Raw genomic sequence first — 20,569 nt, 5'->3', positions numbered from 1 at the left:
TCATGTGCCTTTAAGAAAACCGGCAGATGAGGCGTCATCAACTGATGTCACCTGACACCGGCTTTCCCTTAATTGGCCAGCAATCTCGCAGGGCGGGCTTAACAAGGCCAATCAGAGGAAAATAGTGTCTGTGCATCAAACGTTGCTGGGGACGGGACTAGAACCCGGAAGGCAGCAGTCCCGCCCCCAACGCGTCTCGGTGAGTAAAATCCAGCCCTGAGTGTCTCCGCTTCCACCACTTCCATCGGCAGCGAGTTCCAAGTCATCACCACTCGCTGCATAAAAAAGTTTTCCCCCACATTCCCCTGTGTCTCCCGCCCAAAGCTTTAAATCTGTGTCCTCTAGTCCTTATACCATCAACTCGTGGGAACAGCCTTTCCCCGTCTAGCCTATCCAAACCCGTCATAAACTTGTACACCTCTATCAAATCACCCCTCAACCTCCTTTGCTCTAATGAAAACAAATCCAGCTTCTCCAACCTGTCCTTGTAGCTAAGATCCCCCATCCCTGGAGCCATTCTGGTAAATCTCCTCTGCACCCTCTCAAGGGCCTTCACATCCTTCCTAAAGTGTGGTGACCAGAACTGGACGCAGTACTCCAGTTGTGACCTAACCAGCGCTTTATAAAGGTTCAGCATAACTTCTCTACTTTTGTACTCAATACCTCTATTTATGAAGCCCAAGATCCCATATGCTTTGTTAACCACTCTCTCAATATGTCCTGCCACCTTCAGGGACCTAGGCACATTAACTCCCAGGTCCCTCTGTCCCTGCACACTCTTTAAAACTGTGCCATTATGTGTATATTGCCTCTCCCTGTTCCTTCTGCCAAAATGCATCACCTCACACTTCTCTGTATTAAATTCCATCTGCCACTTGTCTGCCCATTCTGCTAGCCTTTCTATGTCCTGTTGCAGTCGAATGATATCATCACTGTTTGCCACAGCCCCAAGTTTGGTGTCATCGGCAAATTTAGAAATTCTACTCTGTATTCCAATATCCAGGTCATTTATTTGTATAATATCAAAAAAGCAGTGGCCCCAGCACAGACCCTAGAGGAACACCACTGTCTACCATCCTCCAGTCTGAAAAACCGCCATTTACTGCTGTTTTCTGTCCTTAAGCCAATTCCTTATCCAAGCTGCCACTGACCCAACTATTCCATGAGCCTCAATTTTGTTAACCAGCCTTCTATGTGGTACTTTGTCAAATGCCTTCCGAAAATCCACGTAGACAACATCCATTCCATTCCCTTCATCAATCCTCTGTTACTTCATCAGAAAATTCAATTAGATTAATCAAACACGATCTTCCTTTTACAAACCCGTGTTGGCTCTCCTTAATTAGCTTAAACCTCTCCAAATGCACGTTAATTTTTTCTTTCATTTATTGTTTCTAAAACTTTACCCACCACTGATGTTAAACGGACCAGCCTGTAGTTACTAGGATTGTCCTTACACCCTTTCTTGAACAATGGTGTCACATTTGCCACTTTCCAATCCTCAGGCACCTCCCCTGCATCTAGGGAAGATTGGAAAATTATGGCAAGCCCTTCCGCTATCTCCTCCCCCTATTCCCTTAGCAACCTGGGATGCAAGCCATCTGGACCAGGCGACGTGCCCACTCTAAGCATACCCAGCCTTTCTAGTACATTCTGTCTATCAACTTTCACCCTTTCCATTGTTTCTACCTTTTCCACTTCTACTGATATTGTCAGCATCCATCTCCTTAGTAAACACCGATACAAAGTTCTCATTGAGTATTCTAGCCTTGCCCTGCGCCTCTAAGCATATATCACCTTCTTTGTCTCTAATGGGCTCCACCCCGCCTCTTACTACGCACTTACTGTTTACATGCCAGTGGAAGATTTTTGGGTTCCCTTTTATGTTAACTGCCATTCTACTCTCATATTCTCTCTTTGCCAATCTTATTTTCATCTTCACATCCCCTCTCAACTTATTGTATTTGGTCTGGTTCTCCCTTGACGAATTCACCTGACATGCATCATACACCCTCTTTTTTTGTTTCATCATCTTCTCTATCTCCCTCGTCATCCAAGGAGCCCTTGCTTTGGTTCCCTTACCCTTCCCTCTTGTTGGAATGTACCGAGCCTGTACTTGGAACATCTCCTCCTTAAAGATCACCCATTGTTCCGTTACAGTTTTTCCTTCAGTCTTTGGTTCCATTTTACCCTGGCTAGATCCTTTCGCATCCCATTGAAGTTAGCCCTATTCCAGTTTAGAAGTTTCACTCTAGATTGTTCCTTGCTCCTCTCCATTGCTAATCTAAATCTTATGATACGATGATCACTCGTACCCAAGTGTTCTCCCACAGACACTTGGTCGACCTGGCCCACCTCATTCCCCAGCACCAGATCCAGCAATACCGCCTTCCTAGATGGGCCAAGAACATATTGGCCGAGGAAATTCTCCTGAACACATTTCAGAAATTCCTCCCCCTCCTTTCCCTTTACCCTAGCATTATCCCAATCGATATTTCGGTAATTAAAGTCCCCAAATATCACCACTCTATAGCTCTTTCACATCTCTGCAATTTCCCTGCAGATTTGCTCCTCTACCTCCCTCTCACTATTTGGAGGCCTATAGAGTACCCCAATAGCGTGATCATACCCTTTTTGCTCCTCAACTCTAACCAAATGGATTCTGTCCTTGTTCCCTCATGAACATCCTCCCTTTCCAACACTACAATGTCTTCCTTAATCAGCACTGCCACCCCACCTCCCTTTTTACCTTCCCTATCTTTTCTAAACACCTTGTATCGTTGAATATTAAGTGCCCAGTCCTCAACATTTTTAAGCCACGTTTCTGTTATTGCCACAACATCATATTGCCACATGGCTAATTGTGCTTGTAGCTCACCAACCTTATTCACCACACTTTGTGTGTTTACGTACATGCATTCTAAACACATTTTTGAATTTTTCATAGTGTTTCTTGGTCCAAACATAGACAAAGGAGCTGAACTCCAGAGGTGAGGTGAGAGTGACTGCCCTTGACATCAAGGCAGCATTTGATCGAGCATGGCATCAAGGAGCCCCAGTAAAACTGGAGTCAATGGGAATCGGGGGGAAAATGCTCCACTAGCTGGAGTCATACCTAACACAAAGGAAGATAGTTGTGGTGGTTGAAGGTCAATCATCACAGCCCCAGGACATGGCTGCAGGAGTTCCTCAGGGCAGTGTCCTAGGCCCAACCATTTTCAGCTGCTTCATCAATGACCTTCCCTCCAACATAAGGTCAGAAATGAGGATGTTCGCTGATGACTGCACAGTGTTCAGCACCATTTGCAACTCCTCAGATAATGAAGCAGTCCATGTCAGCATGCAACAAAACCTGGATGATGTTCAGGCTTGGGCTAATAAGTGGCAGGTAATATTCGCGCCACAGAAGTGCCAGGCAATGACTATCTCCCACAAGCGAGAGTTCAACCACCTCCCCATGACATTCAACGGCATCACCATCGCCGAATCCCCCACTATCAACATCCTGGGGGGTCACCATTGACCGGAAGCTTAACTGGACCAACCACATAAATACTGTGGCAACAAGAGCAGGTCAGAGGCTGGGTATTCTGCGGCGAGTGTCTCACCTCCTGACTCCCCAAAGCCTTTCCACCATCTACAAGGCACAAGTAAGGAGTGTGATGGAATACTCTCCACTTGCCTGGATGAGTGCAGCTCCAACAACACTCAAGAAGTTCGACACTATCCAGGACAAAGCAGCCCGTTTGATTGGCACCCCATCCACCACCTTAAACATTCACTCCCTCCACCACCGGCGTACCGTGACTGCAGTGTGGACCATCTACAAGATGCACTGCAGCTACTCGCCAAGGCAGCACCTCCCAAACCCACGACCTCTTCCACCTAGAAGGACAAGGGCAGCAGGCGCATGGGAACACCACCACCTCCAAGTTCCCCTCCAAGTCACACACCATCCTGACTTGGAAGTATATCGGCCGATCCTTCATCGTCGCTGGGTCAAAATCCTGGAACTCCCTCCCTAACAGCACTGTGGGAGCACCTTCACCACACGGACTGCAGTGGTTCATGAAGGCGGCTCACCACCACCTTCTCGAGGGCAATTAGTGATGGGCAATAAATGCTGGCCTTGCCAGTAACGTCCACATCCCATAAACGAATTAAAAAAATATATGGATTCTATTTTTGTCGTGCTTATATCTGCGTCACTTTTTTCTACTGCCATGAGGTTATCCCTAATACGTACAGCTACTCCACCTCCCCTGTTCCCTCCCTATCTAAATATGTTATACCCTGCAATGTTTAATTCTCAGTCCTGATTTATCTGTAGTCTTGTCTCAATAACCCCTATATGTCTGGTTCTTCGCAATGTATGATTGCCTCCAGCTCCCCTGTTTTATTATGGACACTGTGTGCTTTGCTGTACAGACAGTTTAACTCATTTTTAATAGGATTTCCTCTCACTTTATATTTAACCATTTTTTTGGACTTCTGTTCTAAAACTCTATTTATTCTCTTGCCATGAATGTCCTCCCTTACTTTATTCTTTCCTGTGCTCACTTTTCCTGTTTTGTTTATATTTAGGCTGGCTACATTTCTTGTGGATCCCTCCCCCCATCTTATTGTTTAAAGCCTTTGCCACTTCCCTATTTACCCTTTCCACTAGGACACGGGTCCCATCCCGGTTCAGGTGGAGCCCGTCCCATTGGTACAGCTCCTCCCTGTCTCAGAACTGGTGCCAATGTCCCATGAAAAGGAACCCCTCTTTCCCACACCAGTCCTTTAGCCACGTGTTAATTCCCCTGATCCGTCTGTCTCTATGCCAATTTGCACGTGGCTCAGGCAATAATCCAGAGATTATTACCCTCGAGGTCCTGCTTTTTAATTTAGATCCTAACTCCTGATACTCTTTCAGCAGGACCGCCTCCCTGATCCTACCTATGTCATTTGTTCTAACATGGTCCACGACAACTGGATTTCCACCCTCCCTTTCCAAGTTCCTCTGGAAATGGACATAATAGATCCCAAATCGAGGAAGAGCTGCAAGTTGTCTTGGATAACATTTTCCTAACCCAAAAATAGATTAGCTGTTTTTTTCATCGCATTTGCTCTGTGTGGGATCTTGCTGTGCATCAACAGTGATGGATCATAGCACATAGTTTATGTAATGAGTGTTGAGTGACTCTTGCCATTAGGGATGCCTAGAACTCAGGTTTAGTACGATGCTCCATCCCACTGAAGAAACTTATAACCATAGACTCATAAGACAGCAGAGGCATCCCCCTACCATAAAGGAGCAGCTTAGGTGACAGAGGGTTATTTTGGAGATCACTATGCAGAAACAACATGGCCTTTGTGACACATTCATCTGAGGAACACTAAAGAATAACTGTCACCATCAGAATCCCTTCCAAATATCACAGTCACAAAAAAATCCAAGTTATTTTAACATCTCTTTGGACTTTCTATTGATTTTTTTAAGCAATATATTTTTGTTTAAATAGTCAGGGTTAATAATCTAAGTGAAGAGCCTGCTAGGAGGAGATGCTGACCACAACAATAATTGACAGTGGAATAAAGACACGCAGCTAAAACAACCCACTCACTTAGACAAGAATTAATCATTTATCTTCATTCATCTTCCTCATAATGCTGGGCTCAGTAATTTCCTCCAACCCAATTGTACCAATAATATCAGCACTTACTGCTCAAACAGTAATAGTCACAAAATGAAAGTAAATGGATGTTAAAATGAACGATAGTTCCTTGTGACAGACTTTAAGAAGAAATATTACCGGTGACACTCAGTATTTAAGCAATGTATCCTGGTCCTGGAAGGTCTGATTCAAGACTTTCATCCTCAAATTAACACAAAGACAACCAAAGCATTGGTACTGATGTACCATGCTAACATTACCTTGAATTACTCTGCACACAGCTTACAAAGTGTCCGGCCAATACCCTGGATCAACCTTAAAATGCTAAACTTATCAAAGGGCTGAAAGGACAGACTACTTTATTATTAACATAAGAACATAAGAAATAGGAGCAGGAGTAGGCCATTCGGCCCCTCGAGCCTGCTCCACCATTCAATAAGATCATGGCTGATCTGATCTTGGCCTCAACTCCACTTTCCCGCCCGCTCCCCATAACCCTCGACTTCCCTGTAGCTCAAATATCTGTCTATCTCCACCTTGAATATATTCAGTGACTCCGCCTCCACAGCTCTCTGGGACAGAGAATTCCAAAGATTCACGACCCTCTGAGAGAAGAAATTCCTCCTCATCTCCATTTTAAATGGGCGACCTCTTATTCTGAAACTATGCCCCCTAGTTCTAGATTCCCCCACGAGGGGAAACATCCTCTCAGCATCTTCCCTGTCAAGCCCCCTCAGAATCTTATATGTTTCAGTAAGATCCCCTCTCATTCTTCTAAACTCCAATGAGTATAGGCCCAACCTGTTCAAGCTTTCTTCATAAGACAACCCCTTTGTCATAAATCGCAACTTCTACAAGAAGTAACTCAGGAAGTACTACTGAACGGCCAGCTGAGGGCGCCGTCCGAGGAGTATAAATACTCGGGCATGGGCCCACCTTGGCCAGAGACAATCTGGAAACAGGAAGCTAGTGACTACTAACTAGACCTCCATGTTTTGTTACAAGTCAATTAAAGCCTTGCTTTATGTACAACCAAGTGCGTAGTGAGTCTTTATTACGTCACCCTTCATCTCAGGAATTAACCTAGTGAACCTTCTCTGAACTGCCTCCAATGCAAGTATATAAAGAAGGACACCAAAATTGCACGCAGTACTCCAGGTGTGGTCTCACCAACGCCCTGTACAGTTGTAGTAAGACTTCCCTACTTTAATACTCCTTCCCTCTTGCAGTAAAGGCCAACATTCCATTTGCCTTCCTAATTACTTGCTGTACCTGCATGCTGACTTTTTGTGTTCCATGTATGAGGACCCCCAGATCCCTCGGTACCCCAGTATTCTGTAATCTCTCTCCATTTAAATAATATTTTGCTTTTCTATTCTTCCTACCAAAGGGGATAACCTCACATTTTCCCACATTGTACTCCATCTTCCAAATTTTTGCCCACTCACTTAACCTATCTATATCCCTTTGCAGACTCTGTGTCCTCCTCACAACTTGCGAACCCACCTATCTTTGTATCATCAGCAAATTTGGCTACAGTACACTCGGTCCCTTCATCCAAGTCATTAATATAGATTGTAAATAGTTGAGGCCCCGGCACTGATCCCTGTGGCACCCCACTAGTTACAGTTTGCCAACCTGAAAATGACCCATTTATCCTGACTCTCTGTTTTCTGTTAGTTAGCCAATCCTCTATCCATGCTAATATATCATCCCCAACCCCGTGAGCTCTTATCTTGTGCAGTAACCTTTTATGTGTCACCTTATTGAATGACTTCTGGAAATCCAATACATGACATCTACTGGTTCCTCTTTATCCACCCTGCTCGTTACATCCTCAAAGAACTCTCGTAAATTTGTCAAACACGATTTCCCTTTCATAAAACCATGTTGACTCTGCTTGATTGTATTATGATTTTCTAAATGTCCTGCTACTACTCCCTTAATAATGGATTCCAGCATTTTCACAATGACAGATGTTAGGCTAACTGGCCTATAGTTTCCTGCTTTCTGCCTCCCTCCTTTCTTGAATAGGGGATTTACATTTGTGGTATTCCAAACCGCTGGGACCTCTCCAGAAACCAGGGAATTTTGGTAGATTACAACCAACGTATCCACTATCACTGCAGCCACTTCTTTTAAGACCCTAGGATGTAGGCCATCAGGTCCAGGGGAGTTGTCGTCTTTTAGTCCCATGAGTTTGCCTAGTAGCTTTTCTCTAGTGATAGTCATTGTTTTAAGTTCCTCCCTCCCTATAGCCCCTTAATTATCAATTATTATTGCAATGCTTTTACCGTGAAGACTAATACAAAATATTTGTTCAAAGTCTCCGCCATTTCCCTGTTTCCCATTATTAATTCCCAGTCTCATCCTCTAAGGGACCAACATTTACTTTAGCTACTCTCTTCCTTTTTATATACCTCTAGAAGCTCTTACTGTCTATTTTTATATTTTTTGCTAGTTTACTCTCATAAGCTATTTTCTCCCTCTTTATTATTCTTTTAGTCATCCTTTGCTGGTTTCTAAAAATGTCCCAATCCTCTGGTCTACCACTAATCTTCGCAACATTGTATGCTTTTGTTTTCAATTTGACACCATCCTTTACTTCCTTAATTAGCCACGGATAGTTCATCCTTCTTGTAGAGTCTTTCTTTCTCACTGGAATATATCTTTGCTGAGAGTTATGAAATATCTCCTTAAATGTCTGCCACTGCTTATCTACCATCTTACCCTTTATTCTATTTTCCCAGTCCACTTTAGCCAACTCCGTCTTTATACCTTTATAATTGCCTTTATTTAAGTTTAGGACACTAGTTTCAGACCCAAGTTTCTCACTCTTAAACTGAATTTGAAATTCTATCATGCTATGATCACTCTTCCCTAGAGAATCCTTTTCTATGAGATCATTAATTAATCCTGTCTCATTACACATTACCAGATCTAAAATAGCCTTCTCCCTGGTTGGTTTCACAACCTATTGTTCTAAGAAACCATCCCGAATACATTTTATGAACTCGTCCTCAAGACTACCCCTGTCAATTTGATTTGTCCAATCTATATGAAGGTTAAAATCACCCCTGATTATCAAGATTCAAGATTCAAGATCATTTTATTGCCATATGTAACTAGTACAATGGAATGCTTACTCCCCACTCACTCCCACAATACAAGCATATAATATAAAAGCAAAAAAATAAAAACAAGTATAAATAAAAACAATAAGCAAATAAGCAAAAAGTATAGCAATAACAGTCCAAGTTGCAAGATATGATGAATAGTACAAAAAAGCCTCAATTACCACTGGAAATAATAGTAATGTAATATGATAAATATATGGTAATATGAGTATAATATATATATTTACATAAACATATAACTATAATATGTGGGGCAGTGCGGTTAGCAGTTCAGTAGGCGCACTGCCTGTGGATAGAAACTGTTCTTAAACCTGCTGGTCCTGGTTCAAATGCTGCGGTACTGACGTCCGGACCGCAGGAGGGAGAACAGTTTGTGCCCAGGGTGATTGGGGTCCTGGATGATGGAGCGAGCCTTGTTCCGGCACCTGGTCTGGAAGATCTCCTCGATGGACGGAAGTGCATACCCAATGATCTTTTCTGCTGTATTCACAACTCTCTGGATGGCTTTCTTGTTCTGTGCAGTGGTGTTACCATACCACACATTGACACCACTTGTCAGGACACTCTCTATGGTGCTGCGGTAAAAGTTCACAAGCCACTGTGTGCTTATGCCGCATTTCCTCAGGCACCGTAGAGGGTAAAGGCGCTGGTGTGCCTTCTTCAGCATAGCCTCAGTATTATGGTTCCAGGCCAGGTCATCAGAAATCTGCAGCCCCAGGAATCGGAAGCAACTGACGACTTCCACTGGTGTCCCGTCTATGCTGATGGGGCGATGGTTCCCTCGGTGGCTTCTGAAGTCCACGATGAGCTCCTTAGTTTTGCCAACATTCAGGGCAAGGTTGTTGTCATTGCAGCATCTCATCAGCTGGATTATCTCATCTCTGTACTCCATCTCGTCATCGTTGCTTATCAGGCCAATTACTGTGGTGTCGTCGGCAAACTTGATAATCTGGTTATTGCTGTGTATGGCTGTACAGTCATGTGTAAACAGAGAGTACAGCCAAGGGCTGAGGCAGCAGCCTTGTGGCGCTCCGGTGTTGAGAACCAGAGTGGATGAGGTGTTGTTCCCTATTTCAATACCTTTCTTACAAGCCCCTAATATTCCTTGATTTATACTCTGTCCTACAGTGTAGCTACTGTTAGGGGGCCTGTAGACCACTCCCACCAGTGACTTCTTACCCTTACTATTTCTTATCTCCACCCAAACTGATTCTACATCTTGACCTTCTGAGCTGATATAATTTCTCATCACTGCACTGATCTCATCCTTTATTAACAGAGCTACCCCACCTCCTTTTCCTTTCTGCCTATAACATTAAAATAAATCTGCATTCAGGTACTGGTGAGCAGAGCTCTGTGTATTTGAGAATACTTGTACAGAGGCCCTCTTTCCCTGATTTAAGAGCGGTATAAAATCATAGAATAGAATCATAGAGTGGTTACAGCACAGTAGAAGGCCATTCAGCCCGTCGAGCCCCTGCCAGCTCTCTGCAAGAGCACTTCAGCTAATCCCACCCCACCGCCCTTTCCCCGTAGCCCTGCAATTGTTTCCCTTCAGGTACTTCTCCAATTCCCTTGAAAGCCACGGTCGAATCTGCCTCCACCACCCTTTCAGGCAGCCCATCCAAATCCTAACCACTCACTGCATAAAAATGTTTCTCCTCATGTCGCCTTTGGTTCTTTTGCCAATCACCTTAAATCTGTGTCCTCTGGTTCTCGACCCTTCTGCCAATGGGAACAGTTTCTCTCTATCTACTCTGTCCAGACCCCTCCTGATTTTGAAATGCGGTATGCGGCATGCTGACTCTCAAGGTAGCAGCACTCTATAACTGCACAATTACATTAATAAATAGACTATCACCATAACTGAAAAGAAATAAGGGTCAGTTTTCCACACGCACACTCCTGGCTCAGAACATCACCTGCTGGGAGTGCATTTAAGGAGATGGTGGCCACGTTCTTCCCCAAGAATTCCAGGGAGCGGGTCTGCGATTTCCCAACGTGTGTTCCTGGTAGGCGAGGCTCCACATCAGGAAGGTTCTGTTAGAGAACCAGTCCTAGAAGTCTTTCCTTTATGAAAATTAGCCGGTTTGTTAATAATTCTAAAAGGGAACCCATAATAACGAAATGTACTAATTGGACCTAATATTATATGCAGATTAGATTTATTACAAAATATATTTATCTGTAGGACCCAAATCCTGCACCATCTGTTACACACAGATAGCAGTCCTGCGTCTAGCACACATTCCTCACACTCCACATCGCACACCTTGCTGGAGAGGAAAATCAATCCGAAAATAGAGAGACAGACGCATTTTGCCGGATTCCTGTGACCAGATACTTACAAACAACGTACTCACTTCTGATTAACCTCAGGAACTTACAGTTACATGGATTCCCATAGGAAGCGCTTGAGTATTTATATCTATAATAGATTGAAAATCCTATGTCTGTGTACACTTTTTATCATCTTTCTCCATTATAAATTCCTATGTCCACTTTTATAATATAAACTGCCCATGTGAACTTGTCAATTTCATTCTTCTTCCCAGTGACAGGAATTCCCCACCTCACATCCTCATTGGAGCACCATCACCACAACAGTCGCACTAGTTCAAGAAGAAGGTCATTGCTCACATCAAATAACATAGAACACTGGCCCCAAACTTACACGCATTCTGCAATGGGTTTGTGGCATCAATCCCACATCCTGGCAATGCTGAGGTGCATTCGGGGTCGGGCCTCTTTCTGTTGGGTTTCCACCCTTGTAACGGCTGCACTGAGATCCTGGTTGCAGTCGGGGGCCTTTCATGTGGTGGGTGGTCCCTCACCAATGCTACTGGAAGCTCATACACGACCATGAGGATGATCAGTGCAGGAGTGCCCGATACTGATGGTTTGTGCCCCCAATGCACGAAGGATCATTAACAAGGTGCCAGTGGTCTGGTGCCAGTACCAGCCGATACTGGCGGTGCTTTGCTCAGGAGCATGTAGCTTGGACAGGATTGGTTGCTGGGGTTACGCAGGAGCTTTGGGAATGTTTTCACTTACTTTTCACCTGGATAGAGCTGGCCTTGTCTCTGGCAACCCAAGGACCAGGACATTTTTCACCCCCCACCCGCCAAATAGGAAGATCTACTTATGGAACCCCAATGGGCATTCGCTTGTTTGCAATTTGAATGGAGGAGCAGTACAGGATGCGGGGGGGGAGGGGGGGGAGACGGGCGAGCCAACGCTTGAGGAAGATGCACCCTCCAGGACATCAGGCCTGCCGCTAAACAATTTCCAGACACACACAGACCTCCTGAAGACCTTAGTGAGGAGTTCAGCAAAGTTCCAATCTGCAATGTTCTGTGTGTGTTGGCGTAAAATGAACAACACGCGAATGTTCTAATTAACTGCAATGGCAACTGATGGCGAGTCAGATCAAGACAACGTTTGCCCCACACGCTGCATTCCAAAACTTACCTCGGCACCAACCCTTGAATGGGACATGGCAGCACTGGGGACGCGGTATGAGCTTTATTTGACTTATATGCGTGAAAGTCACCTGATTTCTTCGCTCACTCACGCTGCTCTCGGCCCTGCAGTGCGCTGTCACTTGTGAACTATCTTATGCTGCTGTCCAGTGAAAGCAAAGTATTTTCTGGTGCAGTACAGATCAGTCGTCAATTCAGCCATGCAACTCCCAAGTGCAGTAAAGCGGAGGGCTGCTCCGTTTGCTGGTCCCTGTGCTCGCAGTTTGTTGCCTATCTAGAATCCTGGGTTATAGTTTGGAGGCTGTTCACTCCTGGGATTATAAATGAACGGTGTGTCGCTGCCGCTCTGTGTATGAGCGAACCTTGCTCTGTATGTTCACACTATCAGATCACTGCAGCAACCCCTGCCTTTGTTTAATTACATTTAAACATCTATAACTTGGGCTGTTAAATTTCACACCTTGTCCAAACTTTTTTATTTTATAAATCAAAATGCAAGCAAGCATACACAATGCTCTCTCCCGGATGCAACTGGCAGTATAACTACAGCCCGTTCGCTCAAAGTCCCACTTTTCACCTGTTCTGTGCAGTATAACTACAGCTTTTATTTTTGTTTACCAACATCAGGAAGTTTTTTCAGTTTACAGATACTATAAAAGGCTGATGGAGGAACAGATGGATTGACTAATGAGAGCATGGATGAAAGATCACGAGAGAGACGTGTCCTGAAGCTCACAACACCTGCGGGGACGCTTCTTCTGGTTCCTTTTGTTCGGCGCTTTAAACATAGCGGAAAGATTTCTTATCTTTGCTATTTCTAGTGAAGTGGTAAAAGCATTGAAATAACACACAGAGGGCAACTTCCACCGCAGTCACTTTTGGGAAGGCAGCAGAATGTGTGTAAAGTTATTTAGTTCATCTGTCACTGGCACAGTTCAAATCAGTTCCGAGCAGTAATCCTCTTTTTAAATAGAAGCAATTTACTTACTCAATTATTTCCCAGCCTTGCTTGCTCTGTCTAAACCTAGCCCCAACACCAACCCCCAACCCCAAACCTACCCCAACCCAACGCCACCCCCAACCCTAACCCCCAACCCCAACCCCAACCCCAAACCCACCCCAATCCAACACCAGCCCCAACCCAACCCCAACCCCAAACCCAACACCAACCCCCAACCCAGCCCCACCCCCAACCCCCAACCCATCCCAACCCAACCCCAACCCCAACCCAACCCCAACCACAACCCAACCCCACCCCAACCCCAACCCCAACCCCAACCCCAACACAACACCAACACCAACCCCAACCCCAACACAACACCAACACCAACCCCCCACCCCAACCCAACCCCAACCCCAACCCCAAACCCAACCCCAACCCCAACCCCAACACAACACCAACCCCAACCCCAACCCCAAACCCAACCCCAACCCCCAACCCCAACCCAACCCCAACCCCAGCCCCAACCCCAACACAACCCCAACCCCACCCCAACCCCAACCCCACCCCAACCCCAACCCCAACCCCAACCCCAAACCCAACCCCAACCCCAAACCCAACCCCAACCCCAAACCCAACCCCAACCCCAACCCCAAACCCAACCCCAACCCCCAACCCCAACTCCACCCCAACCCCAACCCCAACCCCAACCCCAACCCCAACCCCAAACCCAACCCCAACCCCAACCCCAAACCCAACCCCAACCCCCAACCCAACCCCAACCCCAACCCCAACCCAACCCCAACCACAACCCAACCCCAACCCCAACCCCAACCCCAACCCAACCCCAACCCCACCCCAACCCCAACCCCACCCCAACCCCAACCCCAACCCCAACCCAACCCCAACCCCAACCCCAACACAACACCAACACCAACCCCCCACCCCAACCCAACCCCAACCCCAACCCCAAACCCAACCCCAACCCCAACCCCAACACAACACCAACCCCAACCCCAACCCAACCCCATCCCAACCCAACCCCAACCCCAAACCCAACCCCAACCCCCAACCCCAACCCAACCCCAACCCCAGCCCCAACCCCAACACAACACCAACCCCAGCCCCAACCCAGCCCCCAACCCCAACCCCAAACCCAACCCCAACCCCAGCCCCAACCCCAACACAACACCAACCCCAGCCCCAACCCAGCCCCCAACCCCAACCCCAAACCCAACCCCAACCCCAGCCCCAAAACCAACCCAACCCCAACCCCAACCCAACCCCAACCCAACCCCAACGCCAACCCAAGACCAACCCCAACCCCAACACCAACCCCCAGCCCCAACACCAACCCAAACCCAACCCCAGCCCCAACCCCAAACCCAACCCCAACACCAACCCCCAGCCCCAACACCAACCCAACCCCAACCCCAGCCCCAACCCCAACCCCAAACCCAGACCCAACCCCAACCCCAACACCAACCCCCAGCCCCAACACCAACCCAACCCCAACCCCCAAACCCAACCCTAACCCCAACCCCAGCCGCAACCCCAACCCCAACACCAACACCCAGCCCCAACTCCAACCCCCAAACCCAACCCCAACCCCAACCCCAGCCCCAACACCAACCCAACCCCAACCCCAGCCCCAAACCCAACCCCCAAACCCAACCCCAACCCCAACCCCAACCCCAGCCCCAACCCCAACACAACACCAACCCCAGCCCCAACCCAGCCCCCAACCCCAAACCCAACCCCAACCCCAACCTCAAATCCAACCCCCACCCCCAATCCCAACCCCAACCCCAGCGCCAACCCCAACCCCCAAACCCAACCCCAACCCCAACCCCAGCCCCAACCCCAACCCCAACCCCAGCCCCAACACCAACCCAACCCCAACCCCAGCCCCAAACCCAACCCCCAAACCCAACCCCAACCCCAACCCCAGCCCCCAACCCCAAACCCACACCCAACCTCAACCCCACCACCAACCCCAACCCAACCCCCAACCCCAAACCCACCCCCAACCCCAACCCCAACCCCCAACCCCAGCCCCAGCCCCAACCCCAACCCCCAACCCCAACTCCAAACACACCCACAACCTCAACCCCACCACCAACCCCAACCCCCAACCCCAAACCCACCCCCAACCCCAACCTCAACCCCCAACCCCAGCCCCAACCCAACCCCCAACCCCCAACCCTAACCCCAACCCCAGCCCCCAGCCCCCAACCCCCAACCCCAGCCCCAACCCAACCCCCAACCCCCAACCCCAGCCCCAGCCCCCAACCCCAACCCCCAACCCCAGCCCAACCCCCAACCCCAACCCCAAACCCACCCCCAACCTCAACCCCACCCCAACCCCAACCCCCAACCCCAGCTCCAACCCAACCCCCAACCCCAACCCCAGCCCCCAGCCCCCAACCCCAAACCCAACACCAGCCCCCAACCCCCAGCCCCAACCCCAACCTCAGCCCCCAGCCCCCAGCCCCCAACCCCAACCCCAACCCCAGCTCTAACATCAACCCCAGCCCAACCCCCAACCCCAGCCCCCAACCCCAACCCCCAAACCCCAACACCAACCCCAACCCCCAACACCAGCCCCAGCTCTAACCCCAACCCCAGCCCAACCCCCAACCCCACCCCCAACCCCAACCCCCAACACCCAACCCCACCCCCAACCCCAACCCCCAACACCAACCCCAGCCCCAACCCCAACACCAACCCCAGCCCCAACCCCAGCTCTAACCCCACCCCAGTCCAACCCCCAGCCCCCAACCCCAGCACAACCCCCAACCCCAGCCCCCAACCCCAACCCCCAACACCAACCCCAACCCCCAACCCCAACCCCAACCCCCAACCCCAACCCCAATCAAGGGATTTGGGGATAGTGCGGGAAAGTGGAGTTGAGGCAGAAGATCAGTCATGATCTTTATGAATGGCGGAGCAGGCTCAAGGGGCCGAATGGCCGACTCCTGCTCCTAATTCTTATGTTCTTATGTAGAAATAATCTGAACGAGAGAATATACAAGGACACATCATCCCAAATTGAAAATGAGTTCACATTGATTACAAGAAACTTTGAAGTCACATTAAAGTTTCACAACCCAAAATGCCTTAAACATTCAGAGTTTGGTGACACCAAACCGGGAGACCGGGCCCTGAAATGGGACATCTGACCCTGGACCAAGAGCTCATCCCCTGGCCCAATGAAATCTGTCCTTGAGCTGGGACATGTGTCCCTTAGACCAGGAGCCTTGGCATTGAGCCAGGAAATCTGGTACCTAAAGCAGGAGATCTTTTCTCCAAACCAGGAGATTTGTCCCTTAAACCAAGAGACGAGTCTCTGAAATGCAACACCTGTGCCTCCTCCTGGAAAGAACCAAAACAGTGGTGGGGTTCGAGGACAAAGCAGAAAAGTTCAGAACTTGCCTTGACGTCTAATGAACTGAGAATGAGATCACATCTGCACAATTGCATCAAAAGCTGGCTGTGGACAAATGTAGGTAACTGGAAGTGTAGATCAATCCATGGGGTTCACGAGAATGGGGGAGCACCCTGTCTCCCCGGAGTGTGTGAGATTGGGAGAGGATTCTATCCCCGGAGCGTGTGAGATTGGGAGAGGATTCTATCCCCAGAGTGTGTGAGATTGGGAGAGGATTGTCTCCCCGGAATGTGTGAGATTGGGAGGGGATTCTATCCCCGGAGTGTGTGAGATTGGGAGAGGATTCTATCCCCGGAATGTGTGAGATTGGGAGAGGATTTTATCCCCGGAGTGTGTGAGATTGGGAGAGGATTCTATTCCCAGAATGTGTGAGATTGGGAGAGGATTCTATCCCTGGAGTGTGTGAGATTGGGAGAGGATTCTATCCCTGGAGTGTGTGAGATTGGGAGAGGATTCTATCCCTGGAGTGTGTGAGATTGGGAGAGGATTCTAGCCCTGGAGTGTGAGAGATTGGGAGAGGATTCTATCCCCGGAGTGTGTGAGATTGGGAGAGGATTCTATCCCTGGAGTGTGTGAGATTGGGAGAGGATTCTATCCCCGGAGTGTGTGAGATTGGGAGAGGATTCTAGCCCTGGAGTGTGAGAGATTGGGAGAGGATTCTATCCCTGGAGTGTGTGAGATTGGGAGAGGATTCTATCCCCGGAGTGTGTGAGATTGGGAGAGGATTCTAGCCCTGGAGTGTGAGAGATTGGGAGAGGATTCTATCCCCGGAGTGTGTGAGATTGGGAGAGGATTCTAGCTCTGGAGTGTGAGAGATTGGGAGAGGATTCTATCCCTGGAGTGTGTGAGATTGGGAGAGGATTCTATCCCCGGAGTGTGTGAGATTGGGAGACGATTCTATCTCCCCGGAGTGTGTGAGATTGGGAGAGGATTCTATCCCCGGAGTGTGTGAGATTGGGAGAGGATTCTATCTCCCTGGAGTGTGTGAGATTGGGAGAGGATTCTATCCCCGGGATGTGTGAGATTGGGAGAGGATTCTATCGCCTTGTAGTTTTTGGTTGGGGAATTATCCTGTCGCCTTTGTGGAGTGAGGAAGTGGGAGAGTGTCCCGCCTCCCCTGTGCTGTGTATTAACCGATGCTTCTCGCTTCAGAGGATCCATTTACTCCTGTCTGTCATTATCTCCGCCTCTGCGTTTTTGACTCCTTAGTGTTTCTGCTTCAAGGGGCAGTTCACCGGGGAGGGCAGGGGGTTAAAAAGGGGACAGGGGTGTTTGAAGCATGCCGACAGTTTTTAATGAGTTTTCTGGAGTTGTGACTGCCTTTCATTCCCCGCACTACCTCCGGGCTGATGTATGGCCGTTCCAGCGGCGCCTGTCTGCTCGCCTCCTTCAAACCATCAGCACTTTTCACTTCACTCTCTGCCTCCTGCCCCTGTCTGGACCACATTTCTGTCGCCTTTGCCAAGGAGCAATTTCGCTTCCGCAGGGTTTGAGTGATTGCTGGGGCGACCCAGATCAGCACATCCCGTGCCATCGTGTGAATGGGCTTCAGCTGAAAGATGTGCGGTGACTACCTACAGGGAACATGCCCCGCTGGATTTCTCTGATGAAGGGACCCTGTGAATGAGCGGTTTTTGCATCTTACAGTTTCAGGTTGCGAGCATCACATCAATGTGACTGCAAGGGCAGGGGATGGCTCCTCCAATGAGCGTCCCTGCTCTCGGCACCGCTCGCTCATCACTTGACTCGGCGCCCTTGAGGCAGGTTTGCAGGACTCGGGAGTGACGCTGACTTTCAGTGCAAGCCAAGCTCGCCATGTGTGCCATTGAAAGCCGCGGCTTGGGAGTCTCCGCTCTTCCCCGGGCCGCTCAGGGATGTCCTCGACACATCCCGCCGACACCGCCAGCAACTCTTGCACCACCCGGGCAGGATGCCCCTGCTCCCTCTCCCGGCTCCGTGCCGAACGCAAACCGGCCCTTGCGAGTACAGTAAAGCCAGTTTGACACCTGAACCTCTACCCGTTACATCGGTTTACAGACCTGGTTTTCAAAGGGGTGAAAGGACTTAAGGCGGAAATAATAGATAAGAAGTGACCGTGCGTGACAGTCGCGGGTTTCTAAATGTGAGCCCTGATGGCCACCAGGTTGTGTTGGTCCAGCAGCGACCCAGCACCAAGAACATCAATCCAAGTTCCTGCATTGGGGCACCGATCAGTCCCACAGAAAACTTACTCAACCGGGATTACATCATGTCCTAAACAGCACCTTTTCTCAAAACTAACCCTTCATTCACAATAGCTTGCTGGCCAGGTGCGTCCTTTAATGATGGTCTAGTTACAATAAAAAATAATACAACTTGAATGCCACGGTCCCTCTACGGGAGCTAGGGGTGCGGATGATGATTTGAGTTCCTTACCCGGCTTTGCTGGTTGAAGTCAGTGGATGAGCGGGTGAGTGAGTGAGTGCTGATTGAACAGCTCCCGCTCCGGCTCCGGCTCCTGCACGTCCCCCTGTCTCGGCAGTACTACCACATCTCTGCTGTGCACTCACACTCTAAAAATAGCTCCCCTCCCGCCCCCTCCCCCTGCACCAATCCGCACATACACATATCCGTACTCAGCAAACTCATCTCCCCACTCAACATAAATTACTCCTTTGCTATTAACTCACAAGACAGCCTTCCTCTGCATCCCGCCGGCTCTCTCAGTGTAATGGGAATCTAGAAATCTGGCTGGCGCTTTTTTATTAGGTGCCATGCACTTTCAGAGAATGACTAGTTGTGGACTTTTTCTGCATCGCAATTGTTGAGAATGCTCAGCTATTGCTCAGAGGCGGGTGAACCTCCCCTGCAGACACACCAGTCATTCCGCTCCATGCAGGTTCTACTGTGAATACAGAGCTTGTGACTATTGCCACAGATAATTGTGGTGTTTAGAAAGTAAAGGGTGTGATAATGGAAGCCAAGCTTTAGGACACGGGACGCCAAGCGCTGAGATTTCCTGACCGTTTGCAGATTTAACACCGCGCCGGCGAGTCCGGGGAGTCAAGGCTGAGGCGGCGTTGAGAAGGCGGATTCAGGACCTCCGCTTCAGAGCAAGTTAGAGCCATTGCAGGAATATGACGCTAACAGCGAGAAATCAAAGCTTACAGCCAATGGAAATGGCAAATCCGGTGAAATCAGATAACTGGAAGCTGGACTGAGAATGGGAATGAATTGAGAAGAGCCTGTGAGAAGGCAGTCGGTTCAGGATCTGCCCGACACCCATCGGACAGGCCAGCCTGCGGGTTGTTCTAGGGATGAATCGGCTCATTCTCCGCTTGCTTTACACTTTCAAGAAATATTTGACAATTTCAACATCGGTCTCCCAATATCCTTGTCCCTATATATAAAGCAAACGTGTTAATTAAACACCTCCAACTTTACAAAGATGAAATCTATCTTCCAAATACGTGTCCATTCATTTATAAACCGTATTTTCAAACCCAATAACCTGACACAATAACTTATGTCAGATACCGACAGCTAAACACTGCAGAAAGCCGAGAGGAGTACAGGAAGTGCAGGGGTGAAATTAAAAAGGAAATTAGGAAAGCAAAGAGAGGGCATGAAAAAATATTGGCGACTAAAATCAAGCAAAACCCAAAGATGTTTTATAAATACATAAAGAGCAAGAGGATAACTAAAGTAAGAGTAGGGCCTATTGGGGACCATAAAGGTAACCTGTGTGTGGAATTGGAAGATATGGGTCTGGTTCTTAATGAATGCTTTGTGTCTGTCTTCGCAAAAGAGAGGGACGATGCAGACATTGTAGTTAAGGAGGAGTGTGAAATATTAGATGAGATAAACATAGTGAGAGAGGAAATATTAAGGGGTTTAGCATATTTGAAAGTAGATAAATCCCCAGG

At 48.4% G+C, this 20,569-nt stretch overlaps 1 protein-coding gene across 1 annotated transcript in view; it reads right to left on the bottom strand.

Moving 5' to 3' along the window:
• The window catches only part of LOC147122474 (complexin-1), a 312,708-nt gene extending 293,518 nt beyond the window's left edge, over positions 1–19,190 (bottom strand). Inside the window, exon 1 of the mRNA XM_086005399.1 lies at positions 19,080–19,190. The gene's annotated coding sequence lies outside the window, so the exon portion shown is untranslated. The remainder of the gene's footprint in view (positions 1–19,079) is intronic.
• Positions 19,191–20,569: the final 1,379 nt, after the last annotated feature.

Source organism: Somniosus microcephalus, chromosome 2 (assembly GCF_052327205.1).
Source record: "Somniosus microcephalus isolate GS21.2 chromosome 2, FLI_Smic_1.0, whole genome shotgun sequence".
In the NCBI taxonomy this organism is placed as follows: domain Eukaryota; kingdom Metazoa; phylum Chordata; class Chondrichthyes; order Squaliformes; family Somniosidae; genus Somniosus; species Somniosus microcephalus.
The sequence above is the reverse complement of the archived record's forward strand: the minus strand, read 5'-3'. Positions and strand labels throughout refer to the sequence as shown.